Source organism: Hemitrygon akajei, chromosome 5 (genome assembly GCF_048418815.1).
Source record: "Hemitrygon akajei chromosome 5, sHemAka1.3, whole genome shotgun sequence".
Classification (NCBI taxonomy): domain Eukaryota; kingdom Metazoa; phylum Chordata; class Chondrichthyes; order Myliobatiformes; family Dasyatidae; genus Hemitrygon; species Hemitrygon akajei.
Window position 1 is genome coordinate 32,656,453 of NC_133128.1, and position 27,276 is coordinate 32,683,728.

Below are 27,276 nucleotides of genomic sequence, written 5' to 3' on the forward strand. Positions count from 1 at the left end.
ACCTTGTCAAGTCATCTTAGAGCCTTATGCTTCTGTGGTGAACTACATATACCTGTCTGGACATGGCCCCCCTGCTGACTGCTCCTGTGGCTCCTCCCACGGACCCCAGTATAAAGGCAATTGGAGCCTGAGCCCTGGTCTCAGTCTCCAGGATGTAGTATGGTGGTCAATTGCTGCTTGTTCTTTCTTCCAGCCAATAAAAGCCTATATCTCATCTCATGTCTCAGAGAGTTATTGATGGTGCATCAATTTCAATAAGGTCACTCCTCTTTCTTTGAAACTCTGAGAAAACGGTCTCTCATCTCTTGCTAGGACAAACCTCTCGTCCCAGGAATTGGCCTGAATTGATATCATTTGGACTGCATCCATTGTTGCTCAATCCTTTTTCTTTACGTAAGGGGACCAAAACTGTGTGCACAGTATTCAAGGTGTGACATTACCAACACCCTGTATGACACCTCCCTAATCTTAACCCTGATGCTTTTGCAATCTAAAGGTTCTTTGGATGTAAGAAGAGGCATTAAACTAATTGCTCACAAGACAATTTATTAAATGTTACAAGAACAAGAAGAAGCATTGAGTGAACAAAGACCAGACTTTAAAACTTTTCAAACTCACACTAGAGATAAAAAAAAATCCAGCCATCACTATGAATCTATAAAATAGCCAGATTCATGTGACATGATACCTGCTGATAACAACAGCAGAGATCATTAGGGTCTCTCTTCCCGCCATTACAGACATTTACACTACACGCTACATCTGCAAAGCAAACAGCATTATGAAGGACCCCACGCACCCCTCATACAATCTCTTCTCCCTCCTGCCATCTGGGAAAAGGCTGCGAAGCATTCGGGTTCTCACGACCCGACCATGTAACAGTTTCTTCCCTGAAGCTATCAGACTCCTCAATACCCAGAACCTGGACTGACACCTTACTGCCTTATTGTTTTGTTTATTATTTATTGTAATGCCTGCACTGTTTTGTGCACTTTGTGCAGCCCTGGGTAGGTCTGTAGTCTAGTGTAGTTTTTTTCTGTGTTTTTTACGTAGTTCAGTCTAGTTTTTGTACTTGTCTAGTTTCATGTAACACCATGGTCCTGAAAAACGCTGTCTCGTTTTTACTACGTACTGTACCAACAGTTATGGTCGAAATGACAATAAAAAGTGACTTGACTAAGAAGTTTATAGAAAAATGGAGAATCAGCTGTATTGTAATTACTGGAAAAATCATTGAACAATTTCACATACATAGGTGATTATATAAAAATACAGGCAAGCATCAGAAAGTTTAACTACAAGAAAAATAATAATTCTACACCCTGATCCCTTCTCAATAAAGACCAAAATACCGTTGTCTTCTTAAGCACTTGTTGGACCTGCCTGCTAACTCTTCACAGTTCGTGTTCAAGAACACCTAGATGTCTCTGAAGGTCACTCATTGTCTGTCTCTCCCCCTACCTCACCCACCCTTCCATTTGGACAATACTGTAATCTATCTTTTTGCTTCCTTGCACTGATATGTAAAAACTTACACTTCTCCACATGAAGCTCTAGCAATCAAGTTTTTGTCCAGTCACCCGATTTATATATATCCCATGATTGAATCGTAATGCTCTCATCATAACGTGCCACTCCACCTATTTTTGTGTCATCAGCAACTTGTAAACATTACATTGTTCCTTCCTCAAAGTCTTTAAGATGAATGATACAAAATTGAGGGCCACAAACTGATTCCTGAGCTATTCCTCTAGTTGTGTCCCACATTCCACCTTTTGTTTTGCTACATGAGTGTCAGTTTTCAATCTATGCTACCGTACTTCTAACGTCTTGGGTTCTTAATTTACACTGTGGCCTCTTCTTTGGCGTGTATGTCCTCTCTGTCAACTCTCTGTTGAGCAGAACAGACATCAGGTGCCAAAGAGCCATTTCCTGTTTTTTTTCCCCCTGTATTCATTTGGTTCACACAGTGCACCTCAAAGGGTATATTATTAAAATATTACTACAGGTCGACCTTCACTAATCTGACTACCTGTAATCCGGTTCCTTTGATAATCCGGCACTGGTTTCAAATTTTCCACGCAACTGTAATTTAAAGTTTCCCGGGCCACCTTACCAATCTGCTGCGCATTGTTTTGGTTGCGCTTGATCTGTTCATGTGTTGGTGCGCTCCTGTAAACACAGACAGGCGATTCCTGCTTGTTTTCCTCCATTTATTAATATCACTTGCGTGAGGCGTGGCCGCCTGGCACCCGCCCATCTCACTTGCCAGCGGCGGGGGAGCTGGCGCGCGCTGGGTCGGTCCGCCCTCTTGCCCACCTGCCGGCAGTCGTGCACTGCTCTCCAACGTCACCCAGCCGGCGCTCTGTTCTCTTCTGTCTACGACCTCAGCTCAGACCCACTGAATTTAAGCATATTACTAAGCAGAGGAAAAGAAACTAATGAGAATTCCCTCAGTAACTGTGAGTGAAGAGGGAAGAGCCCACCACCAAATCCCCGGCTGCCTGGTGGTTACGTGAAATGTTGCATATAGAAGACCTCCTTTCTCCAACTTCTGCTTCTGCTCACCTAGATGTGCCGCTACCGTCATCAACAGATTTTGAAGAAACTGTTGTGCCAGTTTCAGCACCAGTTCCTGATGCTTCACTCATTTTGCAAGATGAAGATGTTGATGATCCTGACAACCCCAAACTTGCAGACATGTAACTTTGCCTGAAGGTGTATTAAACGTCTCACTTTAGAAGCGGAAGTGCCCAACTCTTCTGTATAAGTTAATTCCTGTACATTTACCTGTACCCTTTATTTTATCTGTGCCTGTATTACTTTATTAAAATTTCACTTGCTACTCATTTAATATTTCTGTTTCATTATTATCTAACTTGTACTGATTTACATGACATTTTAAAGGTATGATGAGGCGGTTAGCTATTGCTTAATGTGATCCTTCTGTAATTCGGCATTTTCACTAATCCGGCACTCCTCAGGTCCCAATGATGCTGCATTATAGAAGGTTGACCTGTAATTGTATAAACTGTAATAACAAGTTTATTTGGGTATGAAAGGAGAATTGTAGAAGGCAAAAAAGAACAAAATAAACAGAAAATTTGGGATGATGGAGACATTTTACATCTGGACGTTGGGTCATGAGAAAGAGTAACATATGCGCTGTGGCTAAATAAACTTTTATTACTTAATTTGGCTCCCTGTTACTCTTGAATTCTGTGATTGCGACATTTTTATGAGTTGCAGTTTTCCAACCGGGATAAAGCAGCTGTCTTAAGCAATATAAATGGGTCAAAGACCAAGGCTTAGAAATTGGTCACATACAAATGAAGAGGCTAATCCTAATACTGGCAATGGAACATGCCTAAGAAAGTTGAAGAAAAAGGGTCCTCGTGCATTTTCGAGATCTCACCCAGATTCTGAATGCACTAATCATCTCCGAGACTGTGTCAAGGGGAAATGTTGACCAGTGTGAATACCGGCTTGGGACAGTAATAATTGTGGTGAGTTGACGTGTTGAGACTGACATACAAGATGAAAGGGAGGAAGTTATTTTTAAGAGAGTTGAAGGTGCCTGGAATGTACTGCCAGGGGTTAGTGGTGGACACAGCTATGATAATGACATTTAAGAGAATTTTAGATCTGTGAACATGCAGAGAATGGAACGATATGAATTGTATACAGGGAAAGGAGACTTATTTTAATTTGGGATTTTGTTTGGCACAGATGTTCTCTATGTTGTGGCTGGCAGGTGATATGTGACAAGATACTGGGTAAACATGAACGGAAGTCAGTTTAATTAATTAATTAATTTTATTTAGAGATACAGCATGGAACAAGTCCTTCTGGCCCACTGATTTAACCCTATCCTAATCACAGGAAAATTTACAATGACCAATTAACCCCCTAACCATCCTCTATGAAATGTGGGAGAAAATGTGCATACATACGGAAGAACATATGGACTTTCTTACAGAGAACACTGGAATTGAACTCTGAACTCTGCCTTGAGCTGTAATAGCGTCACATTAACCGCTATGCTACGATGGCCTTTACCCAAACATGAAATCTTTTGGACTGACCAGTTTAGCATATCACTGTCTTCTGATGTGCTCTAAGTTCTATATTCACAACAGGTCTTACTCTCAAGTCTCCTTAGTTCCTTGCAATATATAAGCTTCGCAATCCAGCTTTATAGATCCAATCTTTTCACAACAGGGCTTGTTTTTGGACTTAACAGACGTTTTAGTTTGGAGCCAGCTGATTATAATAGCTTTGCTGATAAATGCATGGGTGCGAACCACAAAGCCAAAGAGAAGTTACAGGAGCAGTGATTGTTGAGGGTAGGAGGTCGGGTGGGAATCTCATTTGCACATGGACATTGGATAATAAGGAACTGTTAACTGCAGATATTTAATAGGTAGATCATGTCACACAGACTGTGCATTGTCAAAAGTGTGTGTATCTTTTGTTTGATGTTCTTGAAACATAAATAAAGGTAACCGGGGTCTCCGAGGGTAAACTAAGCCACATATTTTCTAAAGGACTTGATTTAATTTGATTCAGAAGTGGCAATTTGTGAAATAGATACCTTCAAAAGAGTGTGTGCTGGTATTTCATTCCAAGCTGTTAAGCATTCTTGAACTCTTCCCACAGAACCTAGGAGGACATTGTGTTTGTGAGAGTCTGAGAATTTTTTTTCTGGCAACTAGCATGACTGATGTTCGGTCCAAGAATTTAATGTCTGAGGTTCAATTCATTTAAGAAGAAAGCCTCAAATAAAAACCTTGTGAACAACATAAATGAGGTCACTGTAGAGAGGTTTCCATAGAGAATAAAAGAAACAAAAATGGAGTGAGGGCTCTTGCCTTGCTGCTTATTGTAACACTGAACAAACATTTACTATGCACAATGACGGGTATTATGTGCCGTTACTCTCTCCTTCAGGAGTTGTATACGTTATTGGCACATTCACCATTAGCACTCCAAGACAAAGCCTTCCGTGGTCTTGACAAGAGTTGTGGTTTCCAGGCATGTCAAATATCAAAGAACTTTTGCCCCAAACTTCATAGTCCAATCAGATTCAGTAATTCAGAATAGTTCTATTTGATTCTTTGCAACCTGGACTAAATTTTCAAATAATTATTGGAGTGCAAAGTAGAATGAAACAAGTGTTCCTACCATGAAATCTTTATTTATCTATTAATTACTTGTACTAAAGATAAACTAAAAATAAATGGTGGAAGCTGAAAACAATTGGACTACAGACTAAGTGGAAAGAAAATATAAATTGGTTCAAAGAGAACTTGCAGAAGCAAAGAATTTTATAGTGCATAAATAGAGAGAAAATACAGAGAAATTAACATAAGCCATTAAACAAAGCTTGAGGAATCCTTAAGACTTTGAATGTTTAGTCAAACTTTCATAAATTAACTCTTTCAAAATCTCACTTGGCTTGATTGATATACTGTGCATTCCAGATACATTCCATTTGACTTTCTGACATGCAGTTTCTGTCTAAAGCATATATGTCAAACTCAAGGCCCACGGGCCAAATCCGGCCCGCGGTGGAAATATCTTTGGCCCGCGAGATAATATCTAACTACTATTAAAGCTGGCCCTAGTAATCGAAGTGCCTATGGCGTATGATATGGCTAATGCTGAGTTTATTCAGGTACCAGGTTTTCAGGGTTTTTAGTGTTTATTCGGCAGTCTTCTTCATAAGAAACGGAATTTGTAAAGTGAAACACTTTGTAGTTATAGCAGAGACTGAGACACATGAGAGCAGGCTGAAAAAACGGAGGCAACGAAAGCTGCGTTCGCACGCGTCCGACTGATCCGGCCCGCATGAAGCTGCATTTTGCTCAATCCGGCCCGTGACCTAAAATGAGTTTGACACCCCTGGTCTAAAGTGAACTTTGATTATATTTCCTCTTCATTTATGTTCTAATTAAACATGGTGTACAAGAGATGTTTAAAAAGACTTAATTTTATTCTATATTGTGCAAGATGCAAAATTCCAATGGGAATCCGAAAAACAAGTTTCTTTTTATGTATATGTAATGGCGTGTCACAGTACTCAGACCTTGCCTTCCTGTGTCTAGTGTGTGATTTCAGTTTCTCTCCCTTGTATTATATTACCCATTTTCAAGAATGATGCTTTACATAGTTTGAGAATGGCTTCCTTGCCAGTTTATTTCTACTGTGCCAACATATGTCAAAAGGCAAAGTTTTAATCATGATTAAACAAAGACAAATGAAGAATTGTTGAAGGTTGCTGAGCCAATATAACCGAACCACTGAAACAACTTCCAATCTGTTGGAACGATGCATGTCTGATGTCTGTGTAATATAGAGAGCTAAATGGAGTGTCCCTGAATACTCCGTTATGTGTGGAGAGAGCTCAGTGTTTGATAAGTCTGTAAAAATGTGACACTGACAGAAGAAATTACAATATATTTTATCACTGGGTTGCCAAGATGTGCTACATGCTGTACTTCAGATTTTCAGTGCTGCCTGCACCTGAGAAGTCTGTCCTCTTCTGTATTTATCACACACATTGAAGGAGGCAGAAATTGCATAGTTTACCATGTACAAAAAATGTAAGTAATAGCAGTGCATTGGGCATTTACCAGATTTGTGGCACAACACAAACAATGGGGGCAGGACCTAAGCCATCCTCCCTGAATGGCAGCATATCGGTCAATGAGACAGGCTGCATCTATAGAAGTAAATGTTTTAGATCAAGACCCTTCTTCAGGACGTACAGAGTTCCTCCAGTATTTTGTGTGTTTTGGATTTCCAGCATGTGCAGACTTTCTCGTGTTTATATCTGTGAATAAGCCATGCTACTTTGACTGCTTTTAGCATTAATTCCATCAACACTCTTGTTCCTGGAAGTGCTTCTGGTATTTAGCAAGGTACCAGTACATGTGCATTGCCTTGGGCCTCATGAACTGATGAAGTTTCTGCATGAGGCTTAGTGAAACAGTTAGTAGGACTTTTTCTACACTTCCTGAATTTCTATGTCAATGACCTTTCAAAACAAAGCTGACATTTTAAAGAACCAAGCTAGAGATTTATATCACAAACATTTTGTGTATCCATGGTAATTATGTGTAACAAAAGTACAAAGGAATCTTAGAGAACCTTTAGAGGACTCAACCTGGAAAACATTATTCACTTGAATAAGGGCCAATAGCAAAACAGGAACGCAATCATGTTCAAAAGGTTTTATTTGGTATTTCTCACCAGATGCGAAATCCTCCAGTTTTTACGTAAATTGACTATAGGCCATCACATAGAATATCTGGAGTGAATAAAAGAAAATGGAAAGTGAGAAGTAGTCCCAAAACAATGATTTTAGGTGAATTTTAGCAGGCTTCTTTGTGTGGGCTTATTTTACAATAATGGAGATTTCATGAACATAGAGATAATCACCCTTTGAGAACTCCTGTGCATTATTAGAGGTCTTAAAATCATTCCAAGAGCAGAAGGAGGTCATCTGACCCGCCAAGCTTGCCTGCCTTTCAATATGATCATGGCTGGTCTATGCTGGTCTCGATTACTCTTCTGAGTCAGTTCCCCATAGCCCTTCATTCCTCAATCTTTGAAATATTTATCTATCTTCACCTTAAATGTATCTAATGATCTGGGCTTCATGACATGACATTTGTGTCTTGTGGCAGCGCTACAGTGGAATGGCATAAAATTACTAAAATCTACAAAATTAAATAACACAATAAAAGGAATAATGATTTAATTTTCACGGGCCATTCAAAAATCTGATGGTGGAGGGTAAAAAGCTGTTTCTGAATCATTGAGTGTGGGTCTTCAGACTCCTGTCCCTCCTCTGCAATGGAAGTGATGAGGAGAAAGAATGTTCTAGATGTAAGGGTCTTAGTAACGAACACTGCCGCCTTCAGGCAGCACCTCTAAGATGACCTCTGGTTATGCCAGTGATGAAGCTGGCTGAGTCTATAGCCCTATGCAGCCACTTGCGATCCTGTGCACGGGTGCCTTCATACCAGGCTGTGATGCTCTTCATTATACGTCTTTTCAAGAGTCTTTGATGTACCAGATCTCCCCAAACTCCTCATGCAATAGAGCGGTGGCATGCCTTCATGATTGCAACAGAGGATAGAATCCTCCTGGATGTTGACACCCAGAACCCGAGGCTGCTCACCCTTTCCACCACTGGCCCCTCAGTGGGCTGGTGCGTGTTTTCTTGACTTCCCCTTCTTGAAAGGCACAATCAGTTATTTGATCTTGGTGACGTTGACTGCAGTGTTGTTATTGCGACGCCACTCAACCAGCCGATCCTTCTCTCTTCCAAATGTCTCCTCGTCATCATCGACGCAATAAGTCTATGATGGAGATGATCTCATTGACTCCTCACGTGGCCTTGGATCTCGTAGATCAGTTGGTTGAGTGGTGTTGCAGCAATGATCTTGCACTCAATGTCAATCAGACCAAAGAATTAGTGGTGGACTTCAGAAAGTTCCTGGGTGTCAACACCTCTGAGGATCTGCCCTGGGCCCAACATATCGATGCAGCTACAAAGAAGGCACAACAACAACAACTATATTTTGATAGGAGTTTGAGAAGATTTTGTATATCACCAAAGACACAACAAATTTCTACAGATGTAGCAGAGAGAGCATTATAACTGGTTGTATCACATTCTGATATGGGGCGGGGGTGGAGGTTACTGTACAGGATCGTAGTAAGCAGCAGAGAGTTATAAACTTAGTCAGCTCCATCATGGGCACTAGCCTTCATGGTATCCAGGACATCTTCAAGGAGAGATGCCTCAAAAAGGCAGCATCTGTCATTAAGGATCCCCATTACCCAGGACATGCCTTGTTCTCATTGCTACCATCAGGGAGGAGGTACAGGAGCTTGAAGGCACACGCTCAGCAAGTCAGAAACAGCTTCCCCTCTACCATCAGATTCCTGAATGGTCATTGAACCCATGAACACAACCTCACTACTTTTTAAAAATTTTATTTTTGTACTACCTTTTTAACTATTTTTATATATAGTAATTCAGTTTCTTTATTACCGGTATTTATTGCCACAAAGACAACAAATTTCACAACATAACTGTAATTTTAAACCTGATTCTGTTTCTGTTCTGTGAATTTATAGCTGTGCTCAGCCAAACTGTCCTGAGTGTAGAGTAGAACGTTGCTAACCACATATCCTTGAGGTCCCCCTTTATGAACTTCCCCTGTCATATAATTCAGAGAATTCAAGAAAATTTGTCAAGTATGTTTTGCAGGTTAGGAAACCTGGGCCTGATTATGTTTAGCTTCCCCAAATGATTAGTTATTTTCTCTTTGATTATTGACCCTAGCATATCGCCAGCAATAAATGTTAAACTAACCGGCCTGTAGTTCTGGCCTACCTTCTGGTCTTTCTTTTTAAACAGAACTCTTAGTGCTAGTTTAAAACAACTCTTCATTTTAACAACCTCCTGTCAACTTCCCTCGTGGTGAAGCTAACATGCATAAGAATTGTTCACTTGGCATAATATTCTGATTCCTGTCATAAGTAAGCAAGATCCAACTCTAAATGATAGTGCTAATCTCGTTGGAATCTCATGTGGATAGGGTGGTGAAGAAAGCTTTTGGTATGCTAGCCTTTATAAATCAGAGCATTGAGTATAGGAGTTGGGATGTAATGTTAAAATTGTACAAGGCATTGGTGAAGCCAAATTTGGAGTATTGTGTACAGTTCTGGTCACCGAATTAGAGGAAAGATGTCAACAACATAGAGAGAGTACAGAGGAAATTTACTAAAATGCTACCTGGGTTTCAGCATCTGAGTTACAGAGAAAGGTTGAACAAGTTAGGTCTTTATTCTTTGGAGCGTAGAAGGTTGAGGGGGGGACGATAGAGGTATTTAAAATTATGAGGGGGATAGATAGAGTTGACATGGATAGGCTTTTTCCATTGAGAGTAGGGGAGATTCAAACAAGAGGACATGAGTTGAGAGTTAAGGGGCAAAAGTTTAGGGGTAACACGAGGGGGAACTTCTTTACTCAGAGAGTGGTAGCTGTGTGGAATGAGCTTCTGGTAGAAGTGGTAGAGGCAGGTTCGATTTTGTCATTTAAGAAAAAAAATTGGATAGGTATATGGACAGGAAAGGAATGGAGGTTTATGGGCTGAGTGCTGGTAGGTGGAACTAGGTGAGAGTAAGCATTCGGCATGGACTAGAAGGGCTGAGGGCCTGTTTCCGTGCTGTAATTGTTATATGGTTATATATAGATGTTATAAATGTATCTTTTATTGTGGATCCATCAAGTGTGGGGGAAAAAATTGTTTACAAGTACATCAATGTCACAGCAGTAATGAAAAATTCCTGGAACCCAAAAGGAGGAAGATCATTGATTCAGGCTGCCTAGTAGTGGCGTAGATCGATTGAAGACAGAGCTAAGCCTGTAACTAATGCAAAAGAGGTCTAATTCCTCCTCTTAAAGTAAGATTCTTGAGGTATCTGCTCTTTTTGATCGCAATCCACATTTTATTTTGTACAAGTGATGATGAACACACTTCATTAGGATAAGTCCCCAGGGCCTGATGGAATATTCCCCAGGCTGCTCCATGAGGCAAGGGAAGAGATTGCTGAACCTCTTGCTTGGATCTTTATCTCCTCGTTGTCCATGGGAATGGTACCGGAGGATTGGAGGGAGGCGAATGTTGTCCCCTTGTTCAAAAAGGGTAGTAGGGATAGTCCAGGTAATTATAGACCAATGAGCCTTACGTCTGTGGTGGGAAAACTGTTGGAAAAGATTCTTAGAGATAGGATCTATGGGCATTTAGAGAATCATGGTCCGATCAGAGACAGTCAGCATGGCTTTGTGAAGGGCAGATCGTGCCTAACAAGCCTGATAGAGTTCTTTGAGCAGGTGACCAGGCATATAGATGAGGGTAGTGCAGTGGATGTGATCTACATGGATTTGACAAGGTTCCACACAGTAGGCTTATTCAGAAAGTCGGAAGGCATGGGATCCAGGGAAGTTTGGCCAGGTGGATTCAGAATTGGCTTGCCTTCAGAAGGCAGAGGGTCATGGTGGAGGGAGTACATTCAGATTGGAGGGTTGTGACTAGTGGTGTCCCACAAGGATCTGTTCTGGGACCTCTACTTTTTGTGATTTTTATTAACGACCTGGATGAGGGGGTAGAAGGGTGGGTTGGCAAGTTTGCAGACAACACGAAGGTTGGTGGTGTTGTAGATAGTGTAGAGGATTGTCAAAGATTGCAGAGAGAAATTGATAGGATGCAGAAGTGGGCTGAGAAGTGGCACATGGAGTTCAACCTGGAGAAGTGTGAGGTGGTACACTTTGGAAGGACAAACTCCAAGGCAGAGTACAAAGTAAATGGCAGGATACTTGGTAGTGTGGAGGAGTAGAGGGATCTGGGGGTACATGTCCACAGATCCCTGAAAGTTGCCTGACAGGTAGATAGGGTAGTTAAGAAAGCTTATGGGGTGTTAGCTTTCATAAGTCGAGGGATAGAGTTTAAGAGATGTGATGTAATGATGCAGCTCTATAAAACTCTAGTTAGGCCACACTTGGAGTACTGTGTCCAGTTCTGGTCGCCTCACTATAGGAAGGATGTGGAAGCATTGGAAAGGGTACAAAGGAGATTTACCAGGATGCTGCCTGGTTTAGAGAGTATGGATTATGATCAGAGATTAAGGGAGCTAGGGCTTTACTCTTTGGAGAGAAGGAGGATGAGAGGAGACATGATAGAGGTGTACAAGATATTAAGAGGAATAGACAGAGTGGACAGCCAGCGCCTCTTCCCCAGGGCACCACTGCTCAGTACAAGAGGACATGGCTTTAAGGTGAGGGGAGGGATGTTCAAGGGGGATATTAGAGGAAGGTTTTTCACTCAGAGAGTGGTTGGTGCGTGGAATGCACTGCCTGAGTCAGTGGTGGAGGCAGATACACTAGTGAAATTTAAGCGACTACTAGACAAGTATATGGAAGAACTTAAGGTGGGGGGTTATATGGGAGGCAGGGTTTGAGGGTCGGCACAACATTGTGGGCCGAAGGGCCTGTAATGAGCTGTACTGTTCTATGTTCTAAGTTCTATGTTCAAATGAATTTTGACATCACTAGGTCTGTCTTGAGGCCTCTGTGTAAATGATCTCACAATGAGCACAGAGGGTCTAGATAGAGAATGTTGAAGCTCAGTACTGTGATCAATGATCTGGCCTTTGATAAAATTTTGCTAAGGTAATTTGTTGCATATTAGAATTTGTCGGCCTCTTTTAGTCTTCTGTTCTTTGTTATGTTTTGTTTCAGGATATAAGATTTTATTTGTTAAAATTCTACAGCTATTAATATCAAACATTACTTGAATTGCAATACAAATGTATTTTAATCTGTTTGCCTTCTGGCTTGTGTAAGACAATATTTCAGTTCAGCTTTCTAACTTGTTGTCCGGGAGAATGGGGACCAGCGAAACTAGAGGAAGGTTGGCATGGATGGGCTTGCTTTGAGAACCAACAGGAATTGTATGGATCAAATGGTCTCCAGTCCTGTAAGGGAATCAGAGCAATGTTTGCATTTAAATCTTCTGTTTCTCTGGTTAGGATCTAAACTTAATATCCATTCATTTAAGTATGTCACATATATTAACCCAGTGTAGATTTGGACTTGATGAAAGCAGGAAACCAGATTAGTCCAGAATCACTGAGTTTTGATACTTTCAACTCTTGATCAACACCTATTTATATATCGTCATAAGAATGGTTTTAACTATCAGTGAAGAAAGGGAGGTGTTGTTCTGAAAAGAGCCAGGAGGTACTGAATGCTCATATTGCTTCTTGTTGTTGAAGGACAGGTCAGAGCTTACAGGGGAAAAAAATCTTCAAATGGCCGAGATGCCACCCTTACCTCACCAAGTAATATTACATTCTTAGGACCACTGTATATTGGCATGTAATTTGCAAAGGCAGTTGTAAATTGACCTGTAGACAACTGGTAGATTATAGGAAGGTTGTGGGGGGGGGAGGGAAGCAAAACTAGGATTAGTGCAAAATGATGCTTGAAGGTCAGCATGGTCTTGTTGGGCCAAAGGGCCTACATCCAGGTTCCTATATTCCTGATTCCGTGAGTTAAATCGTAGATTAAATGAAGCCTCCATCTCATTCAGACAAATGTCAGATCACCAACATTGCTGGAGCAATAAATCAGCAAGTAAAATTTGAGACCACTATCTCTTTTTGTTCTCCTCATGATGTGAAGACACTAAATTAGGCCTTATTTTGCAGAAGCCCTGTACAAATGTATATTGTCTAGCACAGCTGTCTTATCTTGTCCAAATTAGTATTTTTTTTAAGAATTAAAACTATATTTCAATTTCAAAGAAAATTACTTTCTCATGTGGTTGATCCCATAAAATTACAGTGAGGTAAACAGGTGGAAATGTGTTTGCCACTCTGCTTTTTATATTAAAAATTAAAATACATCTACATGAATTTGCCTTCTATATTTAATTAAAATGTATTTTAATGTATTCAAGTACATTTGCTTTAGCATTTTACAATTAAGTGACTATAAATGCAAATATTTCTTGTTTGGTCTTCATGGGTGTTGTTTCCACTAACGGAGAATAAATTCACAGTAGGGGAGGGCAGAGAATTTCAACTAAAATATTAGAGTGCAGATGGTTAATACTGTAGGTTTTCTGTAACATCAAGGTACAAGCATCAATGTACCTCAGCACCGGAGAGGGATAGGAACAGACAAGTTAGGAAAGCGTTTAATTGGACTAAGGAAATATGAGGTTATCAGGCAGGAACTTGGAAGCATAAATTGGGAACAGATGTTCTCAGGGAAATGTACGGCAGGAATGTGGCAAATGTTCAGGGGATATTTGGGTGGCGTTCTGCATAAGTATGTTCCAATGAGACAGGGAAAGGATGGTAGGGTACAGGAACCATGATGTACAAATGCTGTTGAAAATCTAGTCAAGAAGAAAAGAAAAGCTCATGAAAAGTTCAAAAAACTAGGTAATGATAGAGATCTAGGAGATTATAAGGCTAGCAGGAAGGAGTTAAAGAATGAAATTAGAAGAGCCAGAAGGGGACATGAGAAGGCCTTGGCGGACAGGATTAAGGAAAACCCCAAGGCATTCTACAAGGATGTGAAAAGCAAGAGGATAAAATGTGAGAGAATAGGACCAATCAAGTGTGACAGTGAAAAAGTGAGTATGGAACCGGAGGAAATAGCGAAGGTACTTAATGAATATTTTGCTTCAGTATTCACTACAGAAAAGGATCTTGGTGATTGTAGGGATGACTTACAGCAGACTGAAATGCTTGAGCATGTAGATATTAAGGAAGAGGATGTGCTGGAGCTTTTGGAAAGCATCAAGTTGGATAAGTCTCTGGGACTGGATGAGATATACTGCAGGCTACTGTAGGAGGCGAGGGAGGAGATTGCTGAGCCTCTGGCAATGATCTTTGGATCTTCAGTGGGGATGGGAGAGGTTCTGGAGGATTGGAGGGTTGCAGATGTTGTTGCCTTATTCAAGAAAGGGAGTAGCAATAGCCCAGGAAATTATAGACCAGTGGGTCTTACTTCAGTGGTTGGTAAGTTGATGGAGAAGATCCTGAGGGGCAGGATTTATGAACATTTGGAGAGGCATAATATGATTAGAAATAATCAGCATGGTTTTGTCAAAGGCAGGTTGTGCCTTACAAGCCTGATTGAAATATCTGAGGATGTGACTAAACACATTGATGAAGGCAGAGCTGTAGATGTAGTGTATATGGATTTTAACAAGACATTTGATAAGGTACTCCATGCAAGGCTTATTGAGAAAGTAAGGAGGGCATGGGATCCAAGGGGACATTGCCTTCTGTGGACAAGCCAGTTCTGGATCCATAAAGCAAAGAGTGGTTGTAGACGGGTCATATTCTGCATGGAGGTTGGTGACCAGTGGTGTGCCTCAGGGATATGTTTTGGGACCCCTTCTCTTTGTGATTTTTATAAATAACCTGAATGAGGAAGTGGAGGGATGGGTTAGTAAATTTGCTGATGACACAAAGATTAGGGTGTTGTGGATAGTGTGGAGGGCTGTGAGAGGTTACTGCAGTCCAAAACTGGGCTGAGAAATGGCAGATGGAGCTCAACTCAGGTAAATGTGAGGTGGTTCATTTTGGTAGGTCAAATACGATGGCAGAATATGGTATTAATGGTAAGACTCCTGGCAGTGTGGAGGATCAAACGGATCTTGGGTCCGAGTCCATAGGACACTCAAAGCTGCTGCACAGGTTGACTTGGCCTTCATTAGTCGTGGGATTGAGTTTAGGAGCCAAGAGGTAATGTTACAGCTTTATAGGACCCTGGTCAGACCCCACTTGGAGTACTGTGCTCAGTTCTGGTCAGCTCATTATAGGAAGAATGTGGAAACTATAGAAAGGGTGCAGAGGAGATTTACAAGGATGTTGCCTGGATTGGGGAGCATGCCTTATGAGAATAGGTTGAGTGAACCTGGCCTTTTCTCCTTGGAGCAATAGAGGATGAGAGGTGACCTGATAGATGTGTATAAGATGATGAGAGGCATTGATCGTGTGGATAGTCGGAGGCTTTCTCCCAGGGCTGAAATGGCTAGCACGAGGGGGCACGGTTTTAAGGTGCTTGGAAGTAGGTACAGAGGAGATGTCAGGGGTAAGTTTTTTATGCAGAGAGTGGTGAGTGCGTGGAATGGGCTGCAGGCAACAATGGTGGAGGCAGATACGATGGGATAATTTAAGAGACTCCTGAATAGGTACATGGAGTCTAGAGAAAGAGATGGCTATGGGTAACCCTAGGTAATTTCTTAAGTAAATACATGTTCGGCACAGCATTGTGGGCCAAAGGGCCTGTATTGTGCTGTAGGTTTTCTATGTTTCTAAGCCTTGAAATTGCAGTGAGAGCATGCAAACTATTAGTGCATTCAAATACAACTGCTTGATCAGTTTTTAATTATCCATGTAAAGATATCAGATAGACATAACAGAACATTACAGCACAGTACAGGCCCTTTGGCCATGATGTTGTGCTGACCTTTTAACCTGCTCCATGATTTTCCTGACCTTTTCCTCCTACATAGCCTTCCATTTTTCTACCACCCGTGTGACTATGTAAGAGTTTCTTAAGTGTCCCTAATATACCTGACTCTACCGTTACCCTGGCAACGAGTTCCACGCATTCACCAGACTCTGTTTAAAAGAAACTTGACTCAGACACCTGCCCATCCCCCCCCATACTTTCTTTCAATCACCTTAAACTCCTGCTCCTCGTATTAACCCCCCCCATACTTTCTTTCAATCACCTTAAACTCCTGCTCCTTGTATTAACCGCCCCTCCCCCCCATACTTTCTTTCAATCACCTTAAACTCCTGCTCCTTGTATTAACCCCCCCCCATACTTTCTTTCAATCACCTTAAACTCCTGCTCCTCGTATTAACCCCCCCCATACTTTCTTTCAATCACCTTAAACTCCTGCTCCTCGTATTAACCGCCCCTCCCCCCCATACTTTCTTTCAATCACCTTAAACTCCTGCTCCTCGTATTAACCCCCTCCATACTTTCTTTCAATCACCTTAAACTCCTGCTCCTCGTATTAACCCCCCCCATACTTTCTTTCAATCACCTTAAACTCCTGCTCCTTGTATTAACCTCCCCCCCCATACTTTCTTTCAATCACCTTAAACTCCTGCTCCTCGTATTAACCCCCCCCCATACTTTCTTTCAATCACCTTAAACTCCTGCTCCTCGTATTAACCCCCCCCATACTTTCTTTCAATCACCTTAAACTCCTGCTCCTTGTATTAACCCCCCCCATACTTTCTTTCAATCACCTTAAACTCCTGCTCCTCGTATTAACCCCCCCATACTTTCTTTCAATCACCTTAAACTCCTGCTCCTCGTATTAACCTCCCCCCCATACTTTCTTTCAATCACCTTAAACTCCTGCTCCTTGTATTAACCCCCCCTCCCCCCCATACTTTCTTTCAATCACCTTAAACTCCTGCTCCTTGTATTAACCCCCCCTCCCCCCCATACTTTCTTTCAATCACCTTAAACTCCTGCTCCTCGTATTAACCCCCCCCATACTTTCTTTCAATCACCTTAAACTCCTGCTCCTCGTATTAACCCCCCCCATACTTTCTTTCAATCACCTTAAACTCCTGCTCCTTGTATTAACCCCCCCTCCCCCCCATACTTTCTTTCAATCACCTTAAACTCCTGCTCCTCGTATTAACCCCCCCATACTTTCTTTCAATCACCTTAAACTCCTGCTCCTCGTATTAACCCCCCCCATACTTTCTTTCAATCACCTTAAACTCCTGCTCCTCGTATTAACCCCCCCCATACTTTCTTTCAATCACCTTAAACTCCTGCTCCTTGTATTAACCTCCCCCCCCATACTTTCTTTCAATCACCTTAAACTCCTGCTCCTTGTATTAACCCCCCCCCATACTTTCTTTCAATCACCTTAAACTCCTGCTCCTCGTATTAACCCCCCCCCCCCCCCCAAACCTCGGAAATATCTCTGGCTGTCCACTCGATCTATGCCTCCTATCATCTTATACACCTCTATCAAGACACCTTACACCCTACTCTACTCCAAAGAGAAAGGCCCTAGGTTGATCAATGTATCCTTGTGAGGCAGGATCTTCAGTTCAGGCAGCAACCTGGTAAGTTTGAAATCACGCTCTAAAATTTTGTTAAGATATTAATAACTTCATGGCTCAGTTCAATCTGATATCATCCTCAGACAAAGAGTACACTGGTTCAAGATTATTTATGCATATTTTTAGAAATCTTGATCTATCAATATCAAGAAATTTTCTGAACAATATACCTCAACAGCCAAGTTTAAATATACTTGTCTTTGGGGATGCAACAACAGAATTTAATATTTACACAACTGAAGAAGTAAATGATGTCTTTGCGTTTCTATTTTGTTTGTTGGAGCTTTGCTTTGGTTATCGGAGGGATTGTCTGCAGTTGAGATAGTTGGAACAGTGCACCAGGAGAGCTGGTTTCTGCAAAGCTATAGTCTATGATGGGAAGCCAGCATTGTCTCAACTGTTGGAAAAAGTTCAATGTTGTGAAAAGACATCTGTTTTGTATAATCATATTACCTTTTATCATTAATAACTACCGCAAGGAACAGTTGAGGTGAACAGTACAAATGTATTCAAGGGCACGAAAGAGGAACATATTAAGTTTCTGTTCACAAACAAAAGAAAATCTGCAAATGCTGGAAATCAGAGCAACATACATAGACCGCCAGAAAACTCAGCAGGCCAGGCAGCATCTATGGAAAAGAGTACAGTTGACATTTCGCACCAAGACCCTTCAGCAGGAGTCCTGATGAAGTGTCTCAACCCGAAATGTCGACTGTTTATTCTTTTCCATAGATGCTTCCTGGCCTGCTGAGTTACTCTAGTACTTTGTGTGTATTGTTTGAAAGTGTCAACTGAGTCTGCATCCCTTACAGTTTTAGGTATTAAATTCCACAGTATAGGAGCTTAGTTCAAAAAAAGCTGACCTGCCAATTATCTTTTGAGGGAATTAGTAAAAATTTAAGATACCAGCAGGAGAAGATCTGAGAGCTTGAACAGGAGTATAAACCAAAAACAATTGTGTGATGTACTGTACTCCAGTCTCAGACCATTAAGTGCTTTAAAAACAAGTAAGATAACATAAAGATCAATCCTAAAAGATACAGGAAGCAATGAAGGGTAGGTAGCTAGTATGGGAGTGATATGCTCCCTCATCCTGATTTTGGTTAAAGGCCCAGCAGCAGCATTCTGATTCAGTTGAAGTTTGTCAATAGATTGCTTTGGAAGGCCAGTTTAAAAAAAGTGAATTGCAGAAATATAGTCTCATCGATAAAAAGGTGTGAATTATATTTTTCAGCTTCATTACATGACAGAAATGGATGTGCCTTTGCAATAATTTTTTCAGTGTAGAAATGCTGCTTTGGTCACTTTCATTATCTGGAATTTAAAATTCAAGTCTGAATCAAGGTCAGTTACTTCGGATTTTATAAGGAGTGCTAAGTTCCCAAGTTTATCAAGAAATTTATCTCTTTTGTCTTTGGGACCAGCCATTCAAGAAGTTTATAAAAACCCAAAATGCTGGCAGAACTCAGCAGGCCAGACAGCATCTATGGGATGAGGTAGCGACGACGTTTAGGGCCGAAACCCTTCATCAGGAGTGAAGTAACATGGGATGGTCGAGGGGGGATAAGAAGTGGGGGGAGGGATGAAGTAGAGAGCTGGGAAGTGATAGGCTGGAGGGAAATGGGCTAGGGGGAAGGTGGAGAATTATGGGAAATAAAAGAGAAAGAAAGGTAGGGCTGGGGGGAGATTATAGTGAGGGGGGATAAAGAGAGAGAAAGAGAACCAGACTAAAATTATAGATAGGGATGGGGTAAGGGGGGGGGGGGCAGGGGTATCAACGGAGGTCTGTGAGTTTAATGTTCATGCTGGCAGGTAGGAGGCTACCTAGGCGGGAGATAAAGTATTGCTCCATCGACCTGCGTGTGGCCTCATCTTGACGGTAGAGGAGGCCGTGGACAGACATGTCAGAGTGGGAGTGGTCTGTGGAATTGAAGTGTGTGGCCACAGGGAGATCCCACTACTGCTGGAGGACTGAGCGCCATTGTTTGGCGAAACGGTCTCCCAGTCTGCGGCAGGTCTCCCCAATGTATAAATGGCCACATCGGGAGCACCGGATACAGAATATCACCCCAGTTGACTCGCAGGTGAAGTGGTGCCTCACCTGAAAGGACTGTCTGGGGCCTGGGATGGTGGTGAGGGAAGAAGTGTGGGGGCAGATGTAGCACTTCTTCCGTTTGCAGGGATAAGTGCCTGGAGGGAGGTCGTGGGGAGGGATGGGGGGGATGAATGGACAAGGGAGTCTCCCTGTAGCCACACACTTCAATTCCACAGACCACTCCCACTCTGACATGTCTGTCCACGGCCTCCTCTACCGTCAAGATGAGGCCACACGCAGGTCGATGGAGCAATACCTTATCTCCCGCCTAGGTAGCCTCCTACCTGCCGGCATGAACATTCAACTCACAGACCTCCGTTGATACCCCTGCCCCCCCTTACCCCATCCCTATCTATAATTTTAGCCTGGTTCTCTTTCTCTCTCTTATTCCCCCTCACTATAATCTCCCCCCAGCCCTATCTTTCTTTCTCTTTTATTTCCCATAATTCTCCACCTTCCCCCCAGCCCATTTCCCTTCAGCCTATCACTTCCCAGCTCTCTACTTCATCCCTCCCCCCACTTCTTATCCCCCCTCGACCATCCCATGTTACTTCACTCCTGATGAAGGGTTTCAGCCCGAAATGTCGTCACTACCTCCTCCCATACCGCCTGCTGAGTTCTGCCAGCATTTTGGGTTTTTATTTATTTCCAGCATCTGCAGATTCACTCGTGTTGCATTCAAGTTTATCTCTTTTGACTTTGGGACCGGTTTCATCTTATTTACAGTAGTTTTGGGAAATGATTGCTCATCTATTTCTTTATTGCAGCCATACTGGAAGTCAGAGAAGATAGATTGTTAACATCATCAGGCTCGACTGTGATATACAATTGTGTGTCATCTGCATAACGGTGGAAATCATGTTTATGCTCTCTGATGTTGCCTCCTAAGGGGAGAATGTAGTGGGACAAGCTAGCTTCCCGAGCAACACCAAAAGGTACATTGTACTGTATCTCTTAGAAAATGGGTCTCCAAGACAGACAAAGAAAATATCTCTCTAGGATACACTGTACGAACAAAACCAATTCAGCACACTAGCAGAGAGGCCAACCCAGTCCTCAAGGCGATCAAGCAGAATGTTGTCAATTGTGTCAAAGGCAGCTCTTAGATGTAGTAGAGTTAGAACTGAATCTCTGTCAGCATCAGCGCTGAGCCTTAAGGTCACTGACACATTTGGTAAGGCGTTGCCATGTTGTGGTTTGCTCTGAAACTTCTCCCAAATACTGTACTCATTCAGAAAGTTGTTGAGTTGCTTGAAAATTGCTTTCTCAAGAATCTTGCGCCAGAAGGGATGATTTAATGTAGACCTGCAGTTAACTAGTACCTGACTATTAAGATTTGACTTTTTAAAGTAGGGGGCTTTCGGGGAATATGTTAATTATTTTCCTAACAGAATTGAAAACCCTATTAAAAGAGTCTTTTAAAATTGTGGTAGGGACAGAGTTGAGACAGCAAGTAGATAGTTTACTCTTTGTAACAAACTTATATAGAAATGCATGTAAAGTTTGACATGATATTGTCTTTTTAAGAGGCTGTCTATACAGGTTACCAGTATCTGTAGCTCTATGGAAAAGACTCCAGTCCTTCCGAAGGGTCTTGGCCCAAAACATCAACTGTACGTTTTTTTCTCCCCCATAGATGCTGCCTGACCTGGTGAGTTCCTCCAGCATTTTGTGTGTTGCTTGGATTTCCAGCATCTGCATATTTTCTCTTGGTTTGTTAAATATTATTAACATGTCTCTGTCTGATAGCATTTCTCTAATCATTTGTGTGTATCCTGCCTGGAACCAAGACCATAAAAGAAATTACAGTTTAAAACAAGTTTCTTGATGCTGCTCTCCCTAATAGAAGAAATTTTAATAAAAATATTGTGAATTCCTCATATTTTGTGGCAGATGCTTGACTGAAGACCTTATAGGTTGGGACAGGGTTGAACAGTTGGCTTATAGTTGAGAACAATATTCTTTACTCACCACTGTCCTCAGTAAAAATCTTGGGAAAATGGGCTCTTTTTGCAGAGCATATAGCAGCATTAAATGAGCCTAGTTTTTCCATGACAATATTACAGTGTGTGTTGCTTTAATAATTTTTAATTCTTTCATCATTATTTAATCAGGTGTCTTTCCAAGTTGATGGGAAAACTCAGTGACATGCTGAGGTAAGATCTAGGTTGTCTAGTAAATTTATGAACTCAACTGCTATAGGGTTTGCATTTGAGAGATCATTGATATGAATATTGCAATCAGCAGAGTTGAGAATCCTGTCATAGTTCAATATAGAGGATACGAATTCTGAGAGGAGCCAGGCATTGGACTTACGAGGCAATAAATAATAAAGCAGAGTACCACAAATTTTAAACACATTTACCTCAAATCTCGAAAAATTGTTGACAGACAGTAGATTGCACCTAAATATGCTTTTTGAACATGGAGGCAAGCCCGCTCTGCAACTGTCAAGGCTAGGGAGGACAGTTTGGTTAACCATGTGTATTCATTTGGCGTTAACCCGGTCTCAGTCAAGAACATAAAATCAAGGTTTTGGAGGTAATAAAATCATTTAAGATAAAAGTCCTATTTGAAAGGGATCTCACATTTAGAAGAGTATCTTAATCAGAGCAGCTTGGAGTGGTGCAATAGGGGACAAAGGGAGATCAACTTGTAAGTGCATCTCCTAATGTGATCTTTACCACTTTTTAGTGTTATCCACTTTGCATTCAGTGGAAGACTCTACACATTTAACATCAGCTGACTGTGACTCCCTTATTCATTCTAGCATATTTGAGATATCGTTATAAAGCATGAAATGGCCCCTTCAGCCCACCATGCCTACACTGATCAACAAATCCCCATCTATGCTGATTCTACTCACCCCCACTGCCTTGGCGATTCAAGCACTCATACCAATATTTCTTTAAGTCGTGGGAGTACCTGTCTGTACCAGCCTCATATTCCAGGTTTCACCATCTCTGGAGGGGAAAAGAATCATCTTCTGTTCCCCTCTGTAATTCTTACTCCTCACCTTAAACCCATACCACCTAGCTTAGCCATGGTGAAAATGTTTCTACTTTCAACCCTATCTATGCTTCTTGGAATATTGGATGCCTCCATCAGATCCTCCCCTCAACCTCCCATCCAAACTTGCCTCATTACTGAAATGTTCCACTCCAGACAAAATTGCAGTAGATCTCCTGTGTACCCTCCCCAGTGCAATCATGGTCTTTGTATAGTGTGGTGACCAGAATGACAGACAGTTCTTCAGCTCTGCCCTAATCATAGTTTTACAAAGTTGTACCGGGGATTGTGATTCAATTACATTATGTTATGGTAACACACCTGGCATAGATCCCATCTAGTCTTGTCTCACCATAAACTAATGATCTGGTGATTGAGATTTCATAATCCACCGATAAATTCATTTTCATCTTTCCTTCTACAGAAGAAATGGGGCAAAGAGCTGGTGGATTGCAGCAGCTTGCACAAGTCAATAATTTATTCTATTAGGAGATGTTTAGATGGAACTTAAAGCTAAAGATCAGTCTGCATTGTGTTGATTGGTGAAAGCTTATTTAGGTAAAAATGTTACGTGGAACAGAATACTGCTGTGTCAGAATTTGAGAAATGTCCAATTTGTAAAAGCTCCAGCTCAACAAATTATCCTTCCAATAAATCAATACAATAGAAAACAAAACATGTGCTTTTGATGACAGTGAGTGTTCATGGCTACACAGCTATCTGTCAGTGAGCCATAGCTTTATCCAATGTCCAAGAGCATTCAGGAACACTGTATGCCTTTTTATGTATTGTTTTTGGACAAGGAAGTTTTACAAGTGATTGTGAATGATTGAATCGAACCTGTATTCTTGGCTCAGATTTATCTTTATGAGATGATTTTGGCTGTTCGTTCCAAGCAGCAGTATCTAGTTAGGATAACATAAGATACTCCAGTGGATAACTAGTTATATAACCATAAGATACAGGAGCCAAATTAGAACATGTGACCCATCAATGGCCATTTTCATCATGGCTGATCCAATTTTCATCTCAGCCCCAATCTCCTGCGTGCTGTGATCAATCAAGAATTTATCAACCTTTGCCTTAGATATACATAGAGGCTTGGCCTCCACAGCTTCCTGTGGCAAAGAATTCCACAGATTCAGTGCATTCTAGCTAAAGAAATTCCTCCTCATCTCTGTCCTAAAAGACACCCCTCTATTCTGAGGCTTCCTCAGCATAGACTCATCCTGCAAATTAACCTTCAGGGAATCCTACACAAGAATTTCCAGGTTCCTTTGTGCCTCAGATTTTTGTATGTTTTCTCATTTAGAAAATAGTCTACCCTTTCATTCCTTCTAACAGTGCATGACCTTACACTTCCTGACACTGTATTCCAACTGCCACTTCATTGCCCATTCTCCTAATCTGTCTAAGTCGTTCTGTGGCTCCTCCAATTCCTCAACACTACCTGCCCCTTCATATCATCTACAAACTGTGTAACAAAAAAAATCATCAATTCCACCATCCAAATCATTGACATATAAAAAGAATAGCTCCCAAACAGAGCACCACTTGTCACTGGCAGCCAACCGAAAAAGGTTCCTTTATTCTCACACTTTGCCACCTGCCAATCAGCTACTGCTTTATCCATACTAGAATCTTCCCTGTAATACCATGGGGTCGTAGCTTGTTAAGCAGTCTCATCTGTGGCACCTTGTTAACGGCCTTCTTAAAATCCAAGTACACAACATCTACCGATTCACCTTGGTCTATCCTGCTTGTTATTTCTTCAAGGAATCCCAACTGATTTGTCAGACAAGATGTTCCCTTGAGGAAACCATGCCGACTATGGCCTATCTTATCATGTGGCTCCAAGTACCCTGAGACCTCTTCCTTAATAATCGACTGCAACATCTTCCCAACCAGTGAGCTCACACCAGTTGGCCTATAGTTTCTTTTCTTTTGCCTCTCTCTCTTCTTGAAGCATGGAGTGACATTTGCAATTTTCCAGCCTTCCAGACCCATTCCAGAATCTAGTGATTCGTGAAAGATCGTTACTAATGCCTCCACAGTTTCTTCAGCCATCCTTTTCAGAACCCTGGGTTGTACAATATCTGGTCCAGGTGACTTAACTACTTTCAGACCTTTCAGCTTCCCAAGACCCTTCTCTGCAGAAATGGTAACTTCACACACTTCATGCCCCAACACCTGGATCTTCTACCATACTGGTAGTGTCTTCCACCATGAAGACTGATGCAAAATTCTTATTCAGATCATCTGTCATTTCCTTCTCCCCCATTACTACCCCTCCAGTGTTGTTTTCCAGTGATCCGATATCCACTCTCATCTTTCTTTTACACTTAATGTATCTGAAGAAACTTCTGGTATCAGCTTTAATATTTTTGGCTAGCCTACCTTTGTATTCCATCTTTTCCTCCTTAATAACATTTTTAGTTGCCTTCTGTTGGTTTTAAAAGCTTCCCAAACCTCTAACTTCCCACTAGTTTTTGCTCTATTATATGGTCTCTCTTTGACTTTTGTGTTGGCTTTGACTTCCCTTGTTAGTCCTGGTTGCCTAATATTAAAATTTACCACTAACCACAAGACACCTTCATTTGCAGAGTTATCTCTACAGTCAAGATAACACACAGTATGCTGCAGATCCTGTGGTCAAATCAACATGCACAAACAAGCTGGAGGAACTCAGCAGGTCGGGCAGCATCCATTGAAATGAGCAGTCAATGTTTTGGGCCAAGACCCTTCATCAGGACGGAGGGTCCTGATGAAAGTCCTGACGAACGGTCTCGGCCCAAAACATTGACTGCTCATTTCAATGGATGCTGCCTGACCTGCTGAGTTCCTCCAGCCTGTTAGTACGTCTACAATCAAGATTGCTGCTATAAGTTTTCCTTTCACTTATTTATCCATTTTTTGATATGTTAGTTTGAACTGTTCTTATAGTTAATTATGCTATCAGGAAGGATTGGCTTTGACGTGAGATGGTTCCATAGCAGTCCTTAGTACTCCATAGCAATCTGGATATTTTTGTAGAGAGGACAAATTCTGTCATGATATTGCATTTTATCCAAGGTAGGAGACTTTATTTACATAACCTCCATCTTGATGGACATATCAGTTCATCATGGTCTTATAATACCAATGAAAATAGAATGATGTGTATTTTTTCACTGTTGTGGTCTTGGGAATATTTTTGTTTTTTTTTTGATTGAAGTTATATGTCAATACAAAGTTTCACTTTTTAAAATTATCTTAGATTCTGAACTGAATAGTTTTAGATAGGAAAAGACTTCTTAAAATTCAGAATTGGATTATATCTGCAGGAAACATAAAGTTGTAATAGCAGGGATTTTAATTTTCCACGTATTGATTGGGACTCCCATACTGTTAAAGGTCTAGACGGGTTAGAGTTTGTAAAATGTGTTCAGGAAAGTTTTCTAAATCAATATATAGAGGTACTGACTAGAGAGGATGCAATATTAGATCTCCTATTAGGAAGCGAGTTAGGACAGGTGATGGAAGTGTGTGTAGGGGAACACATTGGTTCCAGTAATTATAACACCATTAGTTTCAACTTGATCATGGGTAAAGATAGATCTGGTCCTCGGGTTGAGGTTCTAAACTGGAAAAAGCCAAATTTGAAGAAATGAGAAAGGATCTAAAAAGCGTGGATTGGGACAGGTTGTTCTCTGGCAAGGATGCCATTGGTAAGTGGAGGCCTTCAAAGGAGAAATTTTGAGAGTGCAGAGTTTGTATGTTCCTGTCAAGATTAAAGGCAAAGTGAATAAGAATAAGGAACCTTGGTTCTTGATGCACCGTCAATAACTCACTCTGAGACGTAAAAGCGAGATATTGGCTTTTATTGACTGGAAGAAGGAACAAGCAGTGAGTGACCACCATACTACATCCTGGAGACTGAGAGGCCGGGCTCAGACCTCCATCACCTTTATACAGGGGTCTGTGGGAGGAGCCACAGGAGCAGTCAGCAGGGGTCTGTGGGAGGAGCCACAGGAGCAGTCATCAGGGGGCGTGTCCAGACAGGTATATGTAGTTCACCACAGTTCTCTAGGGATATTGGAACTCTGATAAAGAAGTGAGAGATGTATGACATATATCAGAAACAGGGAACAAATAAGGTACTTGAGGAGTATAAAAAGTGCAAAAAAAAACTTAAGAAAGAAATCAGGAGGGCTAAAAGAAGACATGAGGTAGCTTTGGCAGTCAAGGTGAAGGATAAACCAAAGAGCTTCTGCAGGTATATTAAGAACAAAAAGATAGTAAGGGATAAAGTTGGTCCTCTTGAAGATCAGAGTGGTCGGCTATGTATGGAACCAAAAGAAATGGGGGAGATCTTAAATGTTTTTTTGCATCTGTATTTACTAAGGAAACTGGCATGGAGTCAATGGAAATAAGGCAAACAAGTAGAGAGGTCATGGAACCCTATACAGATTGAAGAGGAGGAGGTG

The 27,276-nt window shown here is 41.4% G+C and overlaps 1 protein-coding gene across 4 annotated transcripts in view; it reads left to right on the forward strand.

Annotated features, from left to right (window-relative positions):
• col8a1a (collagen, type VIII, alpha 1a) overlaps positions 1-27,276 on the forward strand; it is a 125,700-nt gene that overhangs the window by 58,116 nt on the left and 40,308 nt on the right. Inside the window, exons 1-2 of one of the 4 annotated variants that reach the window (XM_073045157.1) lie at positions 21,402-21,452; positions 21,916-21,957. The exons of 2 other annotated variants lie outside the window; for them this stretch is intronic. The gene's annotated coding sequence lies outside the window, so the exon portion shown is untranslated. Of the gene's footprint in view, positions 1-3,488; positions 3,507-21,401; positions 21,453-21,915; positions 21,958-27,276 lie in introns of those variants that run through there. One more of the 4 variants, XM_073045159.1, reaches the window with a different exon arrangement.